We start from the raw sequence: 19,469 nt of genomic DNA, 5'->3' as shown, positions 1-19,469 counted from the left end.
TGTCATATTGTAAACCGTGGAGATGGAAATTCTTTTTCCGTGCAACGGTATAGAAAAACTGCATAAATAAAAAAAAGTAAAATTAAAATAACTTTATATTCCACCTTTCATGACACTTCAAAGCAGATTACATTCAGGCACTGTAGATATTTCCCTGTCCCCAGAAGGCTAACAGTCTAAGGCCGTGGTGCTCAACCAGTGTGTCGCGACAACGCAGTGTGTCACCAAGCACCAGCAGGTGTGTCACGCACTTCCTGGTCTCCCGCTGCTCTTCACTCCCTCTCCTCCACCCCAGCGAGATGCACACAATTCTTCGACAAACACTGCTGCCATTCCTGCCCGGGCTATCAACACATTTAAGCCTGGAGGGGAACAGCAATGGTGCTTGTGGAAGCCGGCAACAGCAACATGGCCTTTTCTTCTTCCCACCCCTGCGGCCCGGAAGAGGAAGCGATGTTCAGCGGGGCGCGTGGAAAGAAGAGAGGACCGTGCTGCCGCAGAGATCCCTGTCCCAAGGCTCCCCCCGCCCAGCTAATTACCGGATTTCCCAGACAGCCGTGAGCCCCGCGGCCGCATTCTCAGCCGACTGTTCCACACTGCAATGCTCGCAGCACAGGAAAACAGCCGTGTGCTGCCTTCTCACTGTTACGGGGCCGGGTGGAGTCGCTCCTGCTGCAGTTCCCAGCCTGTCACGACTGTTTTAATAGTAGTACACCGGTTGCCCTTCTCAGTCACCCAGGGCAGATCCAGGATGCCTCGGGTGCTCGGGGTTGGGGGAGGAGATGAGTGAGCCAGAATGTGTGTGTGTGAGAGAATGTGTGTGATTGACAACTGTGTGGACCGGTGCTTTTCAATGTATTTATAAGGGATCTGGAAAGGAATACGATCAGTGAGGTTATCAAATTTCCAGATGATACAAAATTATTCAGAGTAGTTAAATCACAAGCAGATTGTGATACATTACAAGAGGACCTTGTGAGACTGAAAGACTGGACATCCAAATGGCAGATAAAATTTAATGTGGATAAGTGCAAGGTGTTGCATATAAGGAAAAATAACCCTTGCTGTAGTTACGCGATGTTAGGTTCCATATTAGGAGCTACCACCCAGGAAAAAGATCTAGGAGTCATAGTGGATAATACTTTAAAATCGTTGGTTCAGTGTGCTGCAGCAGTCAAAAAAGCAAACAATGTTAGTAATTATTAGGAAAGGAATGGTTAATAAAACGGAAAATGTCATAATGCCTCTGTATCGCTGCATCTCAGAAAAGATATAGATGTAATGGAGAAGGTACAGAGAAGGGCAGCCAAAATGATAAAGGGATGGAATAGCTCTCCTACAAGGAAAGGCTGAAGACATTAGGACTGATTAGACAGCTGAGGGGGGATATGATAGAGGTCTTTAAAATCATGAGAGGTCTTGAAAGAGTAGATATGAATCGGTTATTTACACTTTTGGATAATGTAAGGACTAGGGAGTACTCAATGAAGTTAGCAAGTAGCACATTTAAGACTAATCAGAGAAAATTCTTTTTCACTCAACACACAATTTAAGCTCTGGAATTTGTTGCCAGAGGATGTGGTTAGTGCAGTTAGTGTAGCTGGGTTTAAAAAAGGTTTGGATAATTTCTTGAAGTCCATTAACTGCTATTAATCAAGTTGACCTAGGGAATGGCCTCTGCTATTACTGATATCAGTAGCATGGGATCGTCTTAGTGTTTGGGTAATTGCCAGGTTCTTGTGGCCTAGTTTGGCCTCTTTTGGAAACAGGATGCTGGGCTTGATGGACCCTTGGTCTGACCCAGCATGGCAATTTCTTATGTTTTTATGAGATTGGTCAGGGAGGTGACTGGTGTGTGTGTGTGAGAGAGAGAGACTGGTTGGGGAGATGACTGGTGTGTGAGAGACAGAAACTGTGTGTGTGTGTGTGTGGTGTGTGTGTGTGAGAGAGAGAGACTGGTTGGGGAGATGACTGGTGTGTGAGAGACAGAAACTGTGTGTGTGTGTGTGTGTGTGTGTGTGTGTGTGTGTGTGTGTGTGTAAGACAGATTAGTCATGGGTGCTAAAGAAGAGGAGCATGAGGACAGAGCTTCAGCAGTCATTATTGCTTCTGGTGTGTGCTATTGGCCTAAAAGGGAAAGGAGAAGGAGAGCTGCTGGAGAGGGTAAGTAAAAGTAACTTTTTTTTTTTGTTTGTAAACATTTTTATTAAAGCAGAAGAGTCAAAACGGTACCACAATACAAACCAAGCAATATACAACAGTAATACCGGCACCAAAAATAGAGATGTACATTGAACATATATTCCATTGCTTCAATAAAGATTTTTGAAACAAGTTCAAAAGTAACTTTTTAAGGTTATCTTTCTTGATTGACTGCCATTTTTATTATTGGTATTATGTGATGTGTCTGCTGTTTGAAATATTTTATTGGTGTTTTGAGAATTTTTAATAATTTTGTAAGATTTAATGATTGGATGTTATTCTATTTCTCAGTTGTTTTGAAACATTTATTATATTTATTATTCTAGTTTAACAATTATTATTTTATATTTCTTCAGGAATATATAACTAGAAATGTGTAGACAAAAAACTGAACTGGAAACAGCCAGACTGAGTGTATGCAGTGCAACAATGGAAAAACAAAAACATTAACTTGATGGTCACTTTATTCTGTATTTGGTGAGGGTCTGTCTGTGTTCTGCATGTGTGACCCAGCTAAGGGTATTCTGCAAGCTGTGTAGGGATCTATAGCAGCTTGGATTGTTCTGTTTTCCGAATAAGAGGTGTATTGGTGTTAAATATTTGAAGCGTTACCTTTTCATAGGTAGGGTTGTTACTGTTTGAGTGCATTCCATAATGCAGGTGTAACTTTGTGCATTAATTTGTGTGCATTATTGAGGCTCCTGGGACTATGTTAGGTGCTATATTTCTGTTTCCATGTCTCCAGTTTTGCACTGCATGCAGAGTGGCTTTTTTGGTTTCCATTCCAGTTTCTGTCTCCATATTTGTAATTTGTGGTCTTTCTGTACTTGGTGAAGGTTGATTCTATGTGTGTGACCGAGGTGAGGTATTTACTAGCATGTAGGCATTTGTACCAATCTTATTTGTTGTGTTTTCTCAATAGGACATGCACTGTGATAAATAACTGTCTTTTCATAAGGAAGGCTATTTTGCCTGGTAGGACTGAGAGCTTATGTTGCTATTACTGAGATGACACCAGAAATATCTTTTTTGTATGTTCTGCTCTGTACCCATTGTTGGGGAGGTCAGGAGGGGGGGCCTGTAAATGCAGAGCATATGTTTACATTTAGCTCCATGACGATCATGTGTTCAGTGAGTCACGCATGTGAGAACCATCTGTCAGGTGTGTCCCAACCGAAGAAAAGTTGAGAACTACTGGTCTAAGGGCCTGATTTACTAAAGCTTTTCTCCGATTCTGTGTCTATGGGAAAAATGCTTAGTTAATGAAGCCCCTAAGGTGTTTATTTTTCCCCAAAGACACAGAATGGAGGGTGGGGTGGAAGCCTTACTGTATGAGGCCTTAAGTTTGTACCTGAAGAAAGGAGGGTGAAGTGACTCTCTCCCAGGGTCGCAAGGAGCGACGGCAGGATTGGAACCCAGTGCTGCTCTAACCACTCCATTAAAAGTTCTAGCGCTGTTCTGGATTGACCTAGTTTTCCAGAGAGATTCTTTCACAGGGACATCACAAAGGCAGCTGTTAGTCCAGCCATATTGGGGGCAGGCTTATGATTTTGGGGGGAAACTAAAGCAAAAAAAAAAAAGAAAATACAGGAAGACTGCAACTCAAGTTTGCTTCTAAATATTCACATCATACAAGGAGTTAATTCCCTTGTTTAAGTGTCCCTCTCTTCAGTTTAATCTTGGCTGTCTGTAATCCCCAGTAATGTGCTGAAGCACATTAGGATATGTAAAGGGTTAAAGGAAGCATACTTTTGTATATGAAAACTAATCCTTGAAATGCAGCAGCAAGGATTTATAATCTTTATGTGTTCTCCACTGCTGCTGTTCTTATCTAATCTGACACTTGTACTCCACTTTTTTTTTTTTTTAAATCTCATAGGACTGCTCAAAGCGGCTTACAACATATTAAGTAGAATATGGAAATACAAATTAAGTATAGCATATTAAAATATAGTTCAATAAATACTAATAAATTCAATTTATAAAACTCACTTCAAAATAATTGATAATTCAATTCATAATTACAAAACAGTAATATCAGAACAAGAAGCCTCATCACCCGACTACATTTCACTCCCTACTCTTATTATTATTATGACACAATTTATATACAAAACACAAAAATTAATAACAAGTCAATTTAATCTTCAGAGGCCAGGACAGACAACGGCAAGACAACTTCCCTGACCAGGAATGACAAAAATAGCCTAACCACCCCTTAATTTACTCCCAAAGGATTTTCAACCCAGCTGGGGAAAAAAAGCTACAATGATGTATCATTTGTCTGCAAAGCAATAGCATAAGAATGAGAGTAGTGCATACTTACATATTATGTCTATCTGTCCACTGCATTTGACAGTTCACACACTCTGAACAGATTGAATCTGCATTGTACTTAGTGCTCCGGCCAGCTTTACGCACAGAAAAACAGAGGTTCCCCCATGCTGGGTGTCGATTAGGGTTGCCAATCGGCTTCAGATTTTCAGGACAGGTTGATCCGGTCCTGGTTTTACCCCATTGCATGCTGGGACTTATTCTGATTTAGCTATTGCATTCTCTGCGTGCAGGGGAGTAAAACCAGGACCGGATCAACCTGTCCTGAAAATCTGGAGCCGGTTGGCAACCCTGGTGACGATCCTCCAACCAGATCCCAGAAAGCTCACAGATAGTTTATGTAATAAAGCTCCATTATGGTTACTCTATCAGATTATTTAAAAAAAAAGCAAATGCAGAACAGAGAAATTTAAAAAATGCATTTTTTATATCAGGTATAAACTAGGGTTGCCAACTGGCTCCATTTTATTTATTTATTTTTTCCAGGACAGATTGATCCAGTTATGGTTTTACTTCACTTCATGTTTGGACTTGTAGCTCTCTTTTCCCTAAGAAAGGCATGACTACATCTATGCATAAACAGGCCGATGCAGCAATCTAGGTGTTAAAACACTGTGTTCAGATTTTTGTTTTTTTTTTAACTCCCAATGCAGCAAGCTAACGATATGCCAATGCACTGAGAGTTTTTAAAAAGCGGGTTGCCTGTAAAATGTGTGCAGGGGAGGGGAGAGGCCTCGCTGAAGAAAGGAGGGTGAAGTAGATCAGCGTCTGGTTAAGGGGGCGGCAGCCGCTGCCACTTAACTCAAATAAGTCAGTACTTATCTGCAAAATATTTTCTATTTTTTTCATTTTTTTTTTTCTTTCCTGGTTTTAAGTGATAGAGCAGCAGTCCTGGAAACTTAAACTCCATCTCTGCCCCCTGGAGTTACGTTTCCAGTGCTAAGAAAATCCTGACTGCTAAGAAAATCCTTACTGCCTTGAGGAGTAATGCTTAATGTCCTCATTTGCATGGGATTTCCATGTGAGGGCCTTAAGTAGTGCTCCCATTCTAGAACACTCATGTTGTGAGGGTCAAACTACTTGCAGCACTGGCAGTAAAGTTATCGCTCACAAAATTTATTTTATTTAACTCTTTTCTATACCGACATTCATGATGATTTATCATATCACATCGGTTTACAAAGAGCAAGGGGTTATAACTTTAACAAACCATTTAAACAAGAAGCAAAGTTACAATAAACAAAGTGGAATAAACTTGGGAGCTAAGGTAGCCGGAAACAAAGGACAGAAGAAGACAATTAACAAATTAAAATTAAAAAATATTAAAAAGTATTAAAAATACTTAGCAGACGTTCAAATGCAGGCAAAGCTGTCTTGTTGGCCAGAATGTACCTTTCCGCATTGGCCTGAAAGTATCGTGTGCTGGGGGGGGGGGGGGGGTTTAAAACCAGGACTGGATCAGCTTAAATAAAGAACGGATCCAGTTTCTAAACCTGCAGCATCACATTGGCCACAGCAGAGCTGTGACAGACATCACATCACATCTTGGGATTTTGTGGCAGGTCCTGTGGTTTTTTTTTACTCTGTGTCATTTAGCCTTGTGGCTGCTGCAGTGCCAGGCTGGCATACCAGGCAGGGAATGCTGGTAGGCTCTCAGCAAGGACCTCAACACATTAAGAATAATAAACCATTTCTTACCGTTTCCCAATCAACCTACCAGTAAAGAACGGCCATATGCTCAAACTCTTGAGGGAGGGAAGCTGATTACAGAAACTCCTTCTAGGTAATTTTCATGATTACAGCATGCAGATCTCTTCCTGGCTGTTTTATGACCAGTTATGAACGTTTGAAGGCACTTTTAAAATATGTGACAACTATTCTTTTTGAGAGCAATAAATTAAGCCCTGTTTTATAACATTCTCAGCCAAGTCTCATTTTGTATTAGTTCTGTACTGAGATAAGGTAGCGGTGCTTATGGAAAATGATTACCATAGGCTCTGATTTGATTTGATTAATTCATTTATAGAAGGCCTTGCCAGTAACATGCCGGAATAACAGGTAATTAAGGCATGCAACTCCATTCATCAATACAATATAAACATCTTAATCAAATTAATAATCCACCCTAGATCATTAAAAAAAAAAAAGCCAACACAACTCATAATCAAAATCCATAGGACAGCAGTTGCGCACGCGACAGCCTGCCGGCACTCGATCCCCCGACACAGCAGCAATGGCCGCTATGTTGGAGGCCTCTGGTCCCCCCCACCCCCCGGCCCCGGGATTGACACACGTCCCGGGGCTTTACGCGCGTCGCCAGGCCTTTTAAAAAATAGGCCCGGCGCACGTAACCCCCTCTACGCGTGTAAATCCACTGGATTTACGCGCGTAGAGCTTTGAAAATCCGGCCCTATATTTGGATAAGAGGCATCAAGGCCTATGAAGAGAAGCACACCATCCCTACCGTGAAGCATGGAGGTGGATCTCTGCTGTTTTTGAGGTGCGTGAGCTACAGTGGAACAGGAAAGTTAGTGAAAATTGATGGCGGGATGAAATAAAGCATCTTATTTGAAAATATTGAAGGAGAATTTGCATTCATCAGCCAGGAAGCTGCACATGGGGCGTACTTAGACTTTCCCACATGACAATGATTCAAAACATAAAAGCCATCCCTTGAATGGCTGCAGCAGAAGAAAGTGAAGATTCTTGAGTGGCCATCACAGTCTCCTGAACTCAACATCATTGAGCCACTTTGGAGAAAAGTCAAACATGCAGTTCATGCTAGACCAGCACTTCTCAACTGGTGTGTAACCAAGCAGCGGCAGGTGTGTTGCGTGCTACCGGTCTCCCGCTGCTCTTCTCCCCTCTTCCTTCACCGAGCGAGAGGCAGGCTATCTTCCACTGCTGCCGTTGCCACCCAGGCTATCAGCACGTTCAAGCCCGGATGGGAACGGCAGCAGCGTTAGTGGAGGCTGGCAACTGCGACTGGGCCTTTTCTTCTTCCCGCATCTGCCCCCACCCTGGCCCGGGTCAGGAAGTAATGTGCAGTGGGGTGCGCGGGAAGAAGAAAGAGCCATGCTGCATGAAAAAGTGGCAGCGGCAGCCCCGAGCAGTAGCGTGAGCCCAAAGCAAAATCAGAAGCAGCCAGGGGAATCGGCACAGGAGAGAGCAGAATTAGCCTCCCATGGCCAATGGGATTCTTCTTTCTTGGCCTGCGGGGACTAGAGGAAGAGGCTGCTGCAGCTACCATTTGTGCTGGGGGGGAGGGGCAGGAAGTGAGTGAGAGAGAGACAGCTAGCCAGCCTGTCTGTGTGATTGAGAGTGTGCATGTGTAACTGTGACTGAGAGCCTGTGTATAAGTGAGAGCATTTGAGATCATCTATGTAAAGTGTGTGAGAGAGAGCATGTGTGTGATTGAGAGAAAATGGTCAGAGAAGTGATGTGTGTATATAGGAGAGACAATGGAAGTGACTGGTCAGGGAGATGAATGGAGTGTGTGTGTGTGAGAGAGAGAGAGAAAGTGATTGTAGGAATGAGAAGCCTCTGCATGTGGAAAGAGCTAGCAAAGGAGTGAGAAACATGGGTGTGTGTGAGAAGCCTGTGTGTGTATGTGTGCATGAGAGAGAGAGACTGTTCGGGAAGGTGACTGGTGTGTGTGTCTGTGTAAGAGAAAGACTGGTCAGGAGATGATTGGTGTGTGAGAGACAGAAACTGTTATGTGAGTATGACTGTTATGTGTGTGTGAGAGAAAGAAATTGATTATAGAAATGAGAAGCCTGTGCATGTGGAGAGAGCTAGCATAGGAGTGAGAAACATGGGTGTGTGTGTGTGAGACACAGCATGGGAGTGAGAAGCCTGTATATGTAAGATAGGAGTGGGAATCCTATGTGTGTGTGTGTGCATGAGAGACTGTTCGGGAAGGTGACTGGTGTGTGTGTGTGTGTGTAAGACAAAGACTGGTCAGGAGATGATTGGTGTGTGAGAGACAGAAACTGTTATGTGAGTATGACTGTTATGTGTGTGTGAGAGAAAGAAATTGATTATAGAAATGAGAAGCCTGTGCATGTGGAGAGAGCTAGCATAGGAGTGAGAAACATGGGTGTGTGTGTGAGACACAGCATGGGAGTGAGAAGCCTGTATATGTAAGATAGGAGTGGGAATCCTATGTGTGTGTGTGTGCATGAGAGACTGTTCGGGAAGGTGACTGGTGTGTGTGTGTGTGTGTAAGACAAAGACTGGTCAGGAGATGATTGGTGTGTGAGAGACAGAAACTGGTATGCGAGTGTGACTGGTATGTGTGTGTGTGTGTGTGTGTGTGTGTGAGAGAAAGTGATTATGAGAATGAGAAGCCTGTGCATGAGGTGAGAGCTAGCATAGGAGTAAGAAACCTGTGTGTGTGTGAGGCACAGCATGGGAGTGAGAAGCCTGTGTGTGTGTGTGTATGAGAGAGAGAGACTGATCGGGAAGGTGACTAGTGTGTATGTAAGAGAAAGACTGGTCGGGAGATGATTGGTGTGTGAAAGACAGAAACTGGTCATGGGGGTGTAACTGGTATGTGTGTGTGTGTGTGTGTGTGTGTGTGTGTGTGTGTGTGTGTGTGTGAGAGAGAGAGACACAGAGACTGGTCGTGGGCACTAAGGAAGAGGACCATGAGTACAGAGCTTCAGCCACTACTGCTTCTGGTGTGTGCTACTGGCCTGCATGGAAGAGGAGTAGGAGAGATGCTGGAGGGGGTTAGTAAAGGTGGCTTTTAAAGTTTATTTTTCTTGATTGACTGCCATCTTAATTACTGAATATTATGTGATGTGTCTGCTGTTTTGAAATATTTTATTGGGGTTTGGAGAATTTTAAATAATTTTTATGAGTTTTTAATTGTTGGATATTATTCTGTTCATAGTTGTTGTGAAACATTTATTCTGCTTATTAGTATAGTTATACAGTTATTTCTGCTTGGCTAGTTCTGTTTTCCTAATAGGAGGTGTATTGGTGTTTAGGGCCTGATTTAATATTTGTAGTGTTTCCTTTTCATAGGTAGGGTTGTTACTGTTTGAGTGCATTCCATAATACAAGTGTAACTGTGTGCGGATTAGTTTATGTGCATTACTGCAGATCCTGGGAGTATGTTAGGCTGGTTCTGTGTATGTGACCGAGGTGAGGTATTTTACTGTGTCGGTCTTATTTGTTGTGTTTTCTCAAGAGGACATGCATTAGTGATAAACTGCTGTCTTCTCATAAGTAGGGCTATTGAGCCTGGTAGTTGGAGTTTGTGTTGCTGTTACTTAGATGACACTAGAACCAGAATATATTTTTTGTAGGGTGAGTTGTACGGGGAATGTCGTAATTCTGCTTTACATCCATAATTGTGGGTCAGGGGGGTTCCTGTGGATGCAAACTGTACTTTTACATTTAGCCCTATGATGGTCATGTGTTCAGTGTGTCACGCATGTGAGAACCATCTGTCAGGTGTGTCCCGACAGAAAAAAGGTTGAGAACCACTGTGCTAGACAACCAAAGAATTTACAGGATCTGGAGGCTTTCTGCCAAGAGGAATGGGCAGCTTTCCCACATGAGAAAATAAAGGGCCTCATTCACAACTATCACAAAAGTCTGTAAGCGCCCTTAATGCAAAAGTGGCCTACATGACATTGAGAACTAAGGGTATGCAAACATTTGAAGAGGACCATTATGTTATTTCCTTTATTGTTATGGTTTGTTTAATGATTGTGCTATTCTGTGATGCATAATAGTTTAATCTGAAGCACATTAAAAATGGCAGACACGTTTTGTCTGCTCACTCGTTTGTCTGATCATTTCTTAAAATGCTGCACACCTTACAAATTCTGCCAGGGCCATGTAAAGCTATGAGCAGAACCGTAATTTATAAGTTGTTAATGCCAGTAATGCTTGAAGCACGGACTCTCGAAAGTCCCTTGAAGCTCTGGGAAGGCCCATGTTTGGAGCACAGATCACTATGGAGTTGGCAAATCTGATTGATAAGGGACAGAGAATTAGCCAAGCAATAAGAGAAAATACAATGTTGACAAGGGAGGCCTCTTTAAACACTTTGCCTATACTGAAGACAAAAATAGCAGACAAAGTGTTAACAGAAGAGGGAGAAAAGAGAAGCCCTGTCCGGCGCTGAGGAAGCCTGGTGCCTGTGGTGCGGCTGTCATTCATGAAAGCTGCCGTTCCTGGGGCATGGGTAAATGGCTAGCAGTTTCCTTTAGCACATTACTGCACTGTGCCTCTCTCATTTTCTTTTTTTTTTCATTGATATTCATCTCATCTCGGGTTCTAGATTTCATTGGTCAACATATATATATGTGTATTGTGTGTGCCTGTTGAGTGAGTGCTCCTAAACTGAAAGATATTTATTGTTGTGGCATATTTTTTTTTTTTTTTTTAAATCTTTTATAGTCCGTTCCCGACGCTTTGCATTAGGCTGATGTACAGTAGGTGTGTGTTCCCACGAGACTAATGTGGCCACGCTGTCCTGCATACTGCGTTGCACAACTGCCAATCCAGCTCTGGTTCCAGACAGGAGCAAGAAATACCTGTTTCTGTTTTGTTTTGTTCTTTCGTTTGTGGTGTTCTTTCTCTGTCTCCGTTGCTGGCAGGTTCCCGTATTCTTTCCCTTGAGCACACTTAAATATTCTGAGGTGTCTCAAGTAACTTTTGCTGCCACCACTCCAAAAGATTTGCTCAGCATCTTATGTGTTCTTCAGAGAATTTATAAATACCTCAGACGTGCCCAATATATCCTGAGTGGCCAATGGATATTAAACATTCTAGCCCAGACCCTATTATAGCACTCTTCTGAAGATACATTTTAATTTAAGCTTTCCAAAACAGTTAATTTGCTACTCCTCTTCATAGTTGTATTGTTTTATTCTAGTTTAGACAATCAAATAATGAACTTCCATCAAATAACTTTTTTTTAAAATTTATTTGTTGAGTTTTATATACCGTCATTCGGTGAAGCCATCATAACGGTTTACAAGATTCAGATAGTAATTCTTTTAACATTTGTGAAAAAAAGGAATAACAGGATGCATATTAAACAAAAGAATAATCAATTATAGTCCAGAAGAGAATCATTTATGAGTGAGGAAGGTTTATTTGGAGCTGGTTGGAGTCAAGTTATTTTGTGGATTTGGTTGGAAGTTCCTTTGGGTGTTAGGATGAGAAGTTTGACTGTCAATGTAGACTTTGTGGAATAGCCATGTTTTTAGGTCGTTTTTGAAAGTTTTGAGGTTAGGTTGGGTTCTCAGATCTTTTGGGAGGGAGTTCCAAATTTTAATACCATCCAATTTTATTAATCTCTTCACAGAAAAGTTTAGCTAGTTTTATATTTTTCTTAAAAAAAACTTACCTTGTGATGAGAGCTGAACCGCCACACTGTCAATGATGGCAAGCATTTCGCAAAGAAAAAAACTGCTTCAGGACAGTGTATTTGTGGTGAAATAAAGTTCAGCGAATGCCTTGAAAACCAGAGTTCCCAGCTCTCTGTTAGAAATGCCTTTGACTCTCAGATTTCCTGTGAAGAGATTAATAAAATTGGATGGTATTAGAAGGGTTTTTTTTTAGACCAGGGACTACAATATCTGAAGCATGTTTTAAAATCATATACGCTGGATTCTGAGGTCTTTTCCTTCCATTCAGACCTGTTTTCAGCGATGAATGTGTTTAAAAAATCGATTTTAAAAAAAAAAAGTTATTTGATGGAAGTTTATTATTTGATTGTGCGAGTCACATATACTTCCATTTGCTCAGAATTGCTTGAATTATTCTAGTTTAGACCAAGAATAAAGAGGTCTGTACAGATTAAGGACAGAAACTGTCCCTGCCGGTGGATCCTGTGGATGAAGGGGGAACAGGTGCATGTACGAGAGTCATATCAAAAGGGAGATGCCCTCTCTGACTTGGCCACAGCATCATTAACTGATCTTCTATTGAAGAGCTTTATTTGTATTGGGTACATCGCCTTCACCTGCCCCAGAATTTTGACCTAAATGCTGATCTTGCTTTCTGAAGTTACACAAAAATACACTGAACCCCCCCCCCCCCACACACACTCACACTCACATCGTAAGGAAATATAACTATAGGGAGGAGAACACAACTGGAAAGGGTTGGAGGAAGGAGGAGAAGGGTTTGTGGTGTCAGGTTGCATCGATAATTTGTGAATAGAGAAGTACAGTAATGGCTTGCACATATGTAAATAGCTTTTTGGGTCTAAGTTCCTCCTGTGGCTCTGGGTTTCTTCATTTGATCTTAGTTACAGCAGGGGATTCCTCCCCGCCTGGTGAAATTTGGTGAACTAGTAGCCTGCAGCGTTTCCATCTCTAGGAGCTTCTCAGTTATTCCCCACTTGTCTCAGAACCTTCTCCAGTGCCTGCCGTACTGTGCCTGCAATGTCCCATGGGGCAGGAGGAAACGACAAGGGGTTCCAGTTTTCCTCTCCTGTAATTACCCGGGCCCAACTACAGGGACCTTCTCCAGTATGCACCCTTCAATTTTCTTCGTGTCATGACCTTTAGTTCGGGTAACACTCGCCTCTGTCTTTGGTTTTCGGTATGGAGTTGGGAATCAGCTGGATGGGGATTTCACCAGCAGGAGCAAAGTCAGACAGGGTCTTTCACCTGACCAGCCACCTCCCCCTTGGGATGGTGGCCAGCAGGGCTTTCTGAAAGTAGCATATAGCAGGCTGGAGTCTGGGCAGGCAGCAGAGAAAGTCAGGATCCAAGCAGGAGGTCAGGGCAGGCAGCAAACAGATGACGTTAAGGCCAGAGACAGTCCCAAGTCAGCAATGAGATCAATCCTAGAAATGCTACCAGGGAAGAAGACAAGGTGAGATAGCACAAGGGAACCAGGTGGGAGCTGGGGACTGGCACAGGAGACAAGGTTTGGGACTGTAAACAGGGACTGAAACAGGAGGCAAGGCTGGAATCGAAGGCCCATAGGGAGGACCAGCCAGAACAGGACAAAGACTGGACAGTACAGAACAATTGTACTCCATTGCCTCAGGTACAAACTTAGGCCTGGATTTTATCAAAATGCACTAAATATTGCGTGTGATAGAAAAAGGGGCGTGTTTTATGATAATAGGCAGTTTATCGCAATTTACGCTAATATCTATGCAAAGCGCTAAGTTACCGCAAATTGCGATAACTTTTTCGCACTTTGAGATAAGTGCCACAATTGTGCTATTTCCTACATACAACCACTGGGGGCACCATGTTTACTATCAGGGTGAGAGAGAGAGTGAGAGTAAGAGCACTGTTCTGTTCGTACGTCTCACTTTGAATGTCAAAGTGACCCCTAACCCCTACACTAATACCTAAACCTCACCTCGAGTTACTAGGTGGGCCTCCCATAGAGATTTAAATACCTATCAAGTGTGAGGGCATTATGGCTAGGCTCTCTCTCATCGCACCATACGTTATGCTGCTATCACATGCGTTAAGGGGTTTTCACATGCAAAAACGCCTTATCTAATGCTATTTGATACCCACAATACCTGATTGTAATCCACTTTGAAGTGCTGAAAAAGTGTGAAAAGTGGAATATCTAAAAAATAAATAAATAACAAGACTAGGACTAGATAGGGCCAAGAGAAGTACAACATAGGCTAACAGGACTAACACAAAGCAAAGTACATATAAAACAAGACATGGGAAAAACAGACAAGGAGGCTTAAGTAGGCTGCAAAGAATGACAGAGCATGGCTAGTAGGCTCGAAGGCCACAGGGTTGAGCAAGAAAACCAAGGAAGCCGCAGGACAAGGCAGGAAGGCTGAAGAGGCCACAGAACAAGTCAGGAAGGCAAAGAGATCACAGGCAAGGCAGAAAGTCCACAAAGGCCACAGGACAAGGCAGAAGGCCACTGGGGCCACGCAAGAGGAAATCAAGGCAAAGTGGGCCAAATGTAAAGAGCAAAGGTGATTCAATGAAGAGACACTGAGTTCTGGGAGAGGAAGGGTTAAATAGGGCTGGCCCTGCTGTGTCATAGGAGCATCAAGTAGGTGGCTAACAGGAGAGCAGGTGGATCCATGAGGACCTCTGCTGGTGGGGAGCTTGCCTAGCAGCCCACATCCATTTTCTGGAGCACCATCTGGGAACTGGATGCTACTGCTCTATATAGAAGTACACGGTAAAACGCTAAATGGAAAGAAGCAGGACTCAAAGAGCAGACTAATGACCTAGACAGATTATTTATTTTCTTAAAGAAGATGAGTTGATCCCATAGTGGTGCGTGCTGAAGTGAAGGGACCTGGATTCCGATCCCCTTCTGGCTAGTCCAGTCAGTTATGGGCATGCCATGGTGCCTTCACGCCTGGGGGGGAGGGAAGTCAGCTGCCACTGCTGTGGTGAGCCCACCCTGCCGATGAGAAGCACTGATGGATATTGCTTCTTAGGCCAGCCAGAGATTGCTGACCCACATTGGGCATGCTGTCCTTGGGATGAGGGGTAATGGCGGAAACTACTAATAGAGAGAAATAAAGGGGAAAAGGACAAGGTTATTACATAATTATTAAATAGCAATCAGGGCTGGATTGAGACATGCTGAGGCCCTAAGCTATGTCAAGTTTAAGAAGCCACGCAACTACCAATGTAAAACTTGAAATTTAGTAATTTTTTTTTGTATTCAGAGGCTCCTCTTAATCTGTGGCCCTATAATATTGTTTGTATAGTTTGCTCAAGTAGCTTGTGCCTAAATCTGGCACCAATAGCAATGTTTATATTATTAAACATAGAAATTCCTTCTGCTCCCTTCATACAGCTCTAGACAAAACTCAACTTAAGAAAGAAAGAGGGAGAAACATGGAAAACTCAACTTAAAAGATGTCTTTGCTGTCATCTAGTGGACATAACTGCAAATGGAATCCACTCTCCTAAAGCAAAAGTGCTGGGTGCTAGCTTGAAGTAGGCTGGTATCGTTTGGAGGCCAGGAGGATTGCTATTTTGCATCTACAGCAATGCACAAAAATTAAAATAGTTAAGCCTGATCAGAAATTAATTTTCTTACCATAAAATTACTCATGTCTTGTTTTAAGTCACTCGGGTGACATACTTTATGTGTGCCAGACATGTAGTATGGAAAGATAGGGTTATATAATCTCATATGCCCTGCCATGTTGCAATGGTATAATATACGAAGAAGATACAGTAAATCAGGATGCTGCGATATGGTTCTATTACAGATATGGCCATGGTTCCACTGTCCTCCCTTACACGTGTAAATAAATAATTAGGGCTAAAAGTAGCAGATCTTTGATAATACTGACTAATCTCCAGGAGCCTGTCCAAGTTTACATGCAAGGAGGGTATGTGGAAAGAGATCTAGGGGGAGGGTCAATGTTTAAAAAAACAAACAAAAAACGCTCAGTGCTTCACTGGTGGCCAAATTTTGGCCACCTAAATTTAGGAGAATTTTCAGCTGAATTTAAGTGCCCAAGTTTTCGGCTGAAAATTCCTCTAAATCTAGGTAGCCAGACTTGACTGCCTCGATACAGACATCTCTAAATTTGGAGGCTTATGTTATGCACCTGGCTTAGACACATTTTGCTAATTTTCAATCTTGCTTTCTCCCAACCTAACTCTGCCTCTGGCCCTGCTCACGGTTTGTGAAATTAGGGGGCCTCAATTTTGGCACTCAGCCTGGCTCCTCAGTTTACAAAGGGGCCAATTGTAGCCACCTCTCAAAATTAGGTGACTAATTGACTTTGAAAATTGACCCCCATAGTGTACATGTCAGTGAAAACTGAAATAGCTAAAGAAAATATAATATAAAAAGCAGGAGGGAGTGCCCAGTCAACAAAATGAACAATTATGTAAAAAAAGGATAAAGGAGTTGCAAAATCATCATGAGAAAAAAAGATCTGCCAGGAAATGCAGGAAGGCTAAAATGACTGCCTCCACCTTTATTGTTGAATATTTAATTTAAAAAAATCAATGTTTTTATAACATATGCAGGGCCTCTAGTAAATTCCCCACCTAATATCAGTGTTCTTTGCGCAGGCACCTGTTCGGAATTAAGAGCAACTTGGTATATTCCATTCCTAAAATCACCCCTTTGGGGGAGGTTCCATAATGGAATGTTCCCTCCACGCCAGCACACACAGTACCTGATTCACTAAGGGATTTTTCCCATAGATACAAAATGGGAGAAAAACCTTAATGAATCCGGCCCTTAAATAGGTGACGCAGACAGATAAGGTCATGACGTGCTGGGATAATTATATGCTGACCTAAAACAGTGCATGTGAATTTATCTCATGCATATTTACTGTGGATATCCTGAAAACCCAACTGGTTGTGGGGGGTCCCCAGAATGTGTTCTGGAAGCCCTGGCATAGAGGGAACAGTGACTGCTGCTCTACCAGTATGGTATCCAGTACAGCACCAGTCATGGACAATGCAAGCGCCACTTTCTGAATTATTTTTATTTATTTATTTAAAAGTGTTTGTATACCGCTTTTACAAATAAAATTTAATCAAAACGGTTTACAGTTTAAAACATATAATCTAGTTAAAAAAAACAATAAAATAGGCAAAAATTCAGCTAGTCTAATATGCAACAAAAACTCTTTATAAGTGCTTTACAAAAGTGCCACAACTCGCATTGATCTTAAGTGGTTATTAGGGAGAGTAGGGGAGTAAAGGTACATAAAATGGCATTTGAGATAGGCATGGGACAGGGAAGGACCAGGTGAGGGGACTTTATGATCAGTCTGAAGGAGGAATGTTGAATGCTTTATGAAATAAGTAGGTTTTAAGGATTTCTGAAATTGTTGTGGGGTTGGTATGAGTCTGAGAAAATCTGGTAAAGAATTCCTTAAAGAGCGGCCTGCCACAGAGAAGGCTCTCTTTCGGGTTATATCTAGTCTTGCTGATCTAATTGTAGGTATGTCTAGAAAACATTTTGATAGTGATCTCAGCTGTCTAACAGGTTTGTAAATGCGTAATGATGTGCATAACCAGGTTGATGAGACATTATGGACAAGAGCATGAATAATCGTCAGGACTTTGTATTGGATTCTAAATTTTATGGGAAGCCAATGAAGAGAGTAAAGAACCAGGGTGATATGATTTCTACGAGAGGTACCAGAGAGAATACGGGCGGCTGTATTTTGTACTAGTTGTAACGGGTGAATTGTGGAGTCAGGTAGGCTCATATATAGCGCGTTGCGATAATCTAGACCCCAGAATATTAAAGATTGCAGGACCGTACGAAAGTCTTGTAGGAACAGGAGGGACATAGCCTTTTTAGAAGATGGAGTTTATAAAAAGATTTTTTTGTAATGGCAGAAATGTGTTGCACCATTGATAAATCTGAATGTATCATTATGTCTAGGCTCGTAGCATAATTACAAATGGGGATAGAAATACCATTGAAAAGGAGATGAGAAGGAGGGCCTATTGCAGAACTGGAAACGGACATTAAATAAAGTAGTTCTGTTTTAGCAGGGTTTAATTTTAAGCAATTGTGTGAAAGCCAGGTGTTAATTGTAGTTAGATATAATGTTATTGTCGATAGTGTGACTGACCAGGAAGTATTGTAGGGAACTAGGAATTGGATTTCGTCTGCATAAATTCTGAATTGAATATTTAGTGCAGCAAGAATATGACACAGTGGCAATAGGTAGATGTTGAAAAGAACTGGGGATAATGAAGACCCTTGGGGTACACCAGTGGAGATTGTGTACTGATCAGATGGCTGGTTTTGAACAAAGATTTGTTGAGAACGGTTAGATAAGAAAGATTGAAACCAGTTTAAGACAGTCGCAGAAATACCTAGGGATTGTAGGCCTGATAAGAGGATCTGGTGGTCTAGAGTGTCAAATGCTTCATTCCCTAGGTCTGAGCTCTTGTGCCTAATTAACAAAAAAACAATAGTCTGACCAGGGGCGAATTGGCCTATCGGGGGATCGGGCATCTCCCGGTGAGCCGGGCGCTCTAGTCACGTGGTCTGCCGAGCGCGGCCGTGACGGAGCCACGCTTGGCAGACCACGTGGTATCTCCTGGGTCAGCGTGGGCAGCGAATCACCGGGCAGGTCGTCATCGGGAATCTGCCCCTGGGTCTGACCCCGAGGCTCAGGGACCGGAGTTAGATCCTCTTTTCCCTGGGTTGGCCAGGAGCTGAGGATGCTGCAGAGCAGCCCTCACAGCCCCTGGGGAGGAGGGTGTCGTTATGCAATGGTGACACCTAGTGGCCGGATTTAAGGTACATGAGTGCAGGTTTCCAGGAGTCCCTGTGTGGGGCCCCCGGCCCCCCCCCTGGTTGAGCACTGTCGTTGCAATGGCCAGACTAAACTAAGTGAGGGGGGGGGGAATCCCGAGGTAGTTTTTTTTTATGTACGTAATTTATATCCCGCTTTCCCGAAATAATGACCAAAGCAGCCTACAGTATATAAACAAAATACACAAAACATGTTCAAATCATTACATAAGCAAATAAAAGCATATGTACCATCACACAGACACACTGTTAAATATAACAATGTATAGTGTTTAAATAGGCCAAGTGCATACACACAGACACCACTATGGGTCCCTCCTGCTGTTTGCTTCGATCATGGGGAGCCTGTGGGGTTTTCTGGAATGTTCTCTGTACCCTGCTGCCTTTCCCAGGGACAGATATGAGGACGGGGGCCCTCTACCACTAGGCCACCTCTCTACCCTGTCTATTAAAAGATGGGTAAACGCGCATGGTCTATGCTTCTCCCGGAGGTTGGGAGGAGAGGCTGAGACCTGAGAAAATAAAGAAGCGTTATGCTGCTCCAGATAGGTCGAAAAGTGATGGAACCAGACAATTGTCTGAGAAAAAGAGACAATTTAAATAAACAATTCATTTTTGTTTAATGCCCCTGCTGGATGGTAAATGATGTTCAATGCAGGAAATGTAATCTCATTCAGGGAACACAGGTAAAT

General features: G+C 42.6%; 1 long non-coding RNA gene across 2 annotated transcripts in view; it reads right to left on the bottom strand.

Annotated features, from left to right (window-relative positions):
• Positions 1-19,469, bottom strand: part of LOC115095107 — a 66,299-nt gene that overhangs the window by 24,893 nt on the left and 21,937 nt on the right. The window contains exon 3 of one of the 2 annotated variants that reach the window (XR_003857692.1): positions 11,909-12,073. The exons of the other annotated variant lie outside the window; for it this stretch is intronic. This is a non-coding gene — a long non-coding RNA (uncharacterized LOC115095107). The remainder of the gene's footprint in view (positions 1-11,908; positions 12,074-19,469) is intronic. 2 annotated transcript variants of the gene reach the window in all.

This window comes from Rhinatrema bivittatum, chromosome 7 (assembly GCF_901001135.1).
Source record: "Rhinatrema bivittatum chromosome 7, aRhiBiv1.1, whole genome shotgun sequence".
Classification (NCBI taxonomy): Eukaryota; Metazoa; Chordata; class Amphibia; order Gymnophiona; family Rhinatrematidae; genus Rhinatrema; species Rhinatrema bivittatum.
This window is presented reverse-complemented; position numbering and strand designations above follow the sequence as displayed.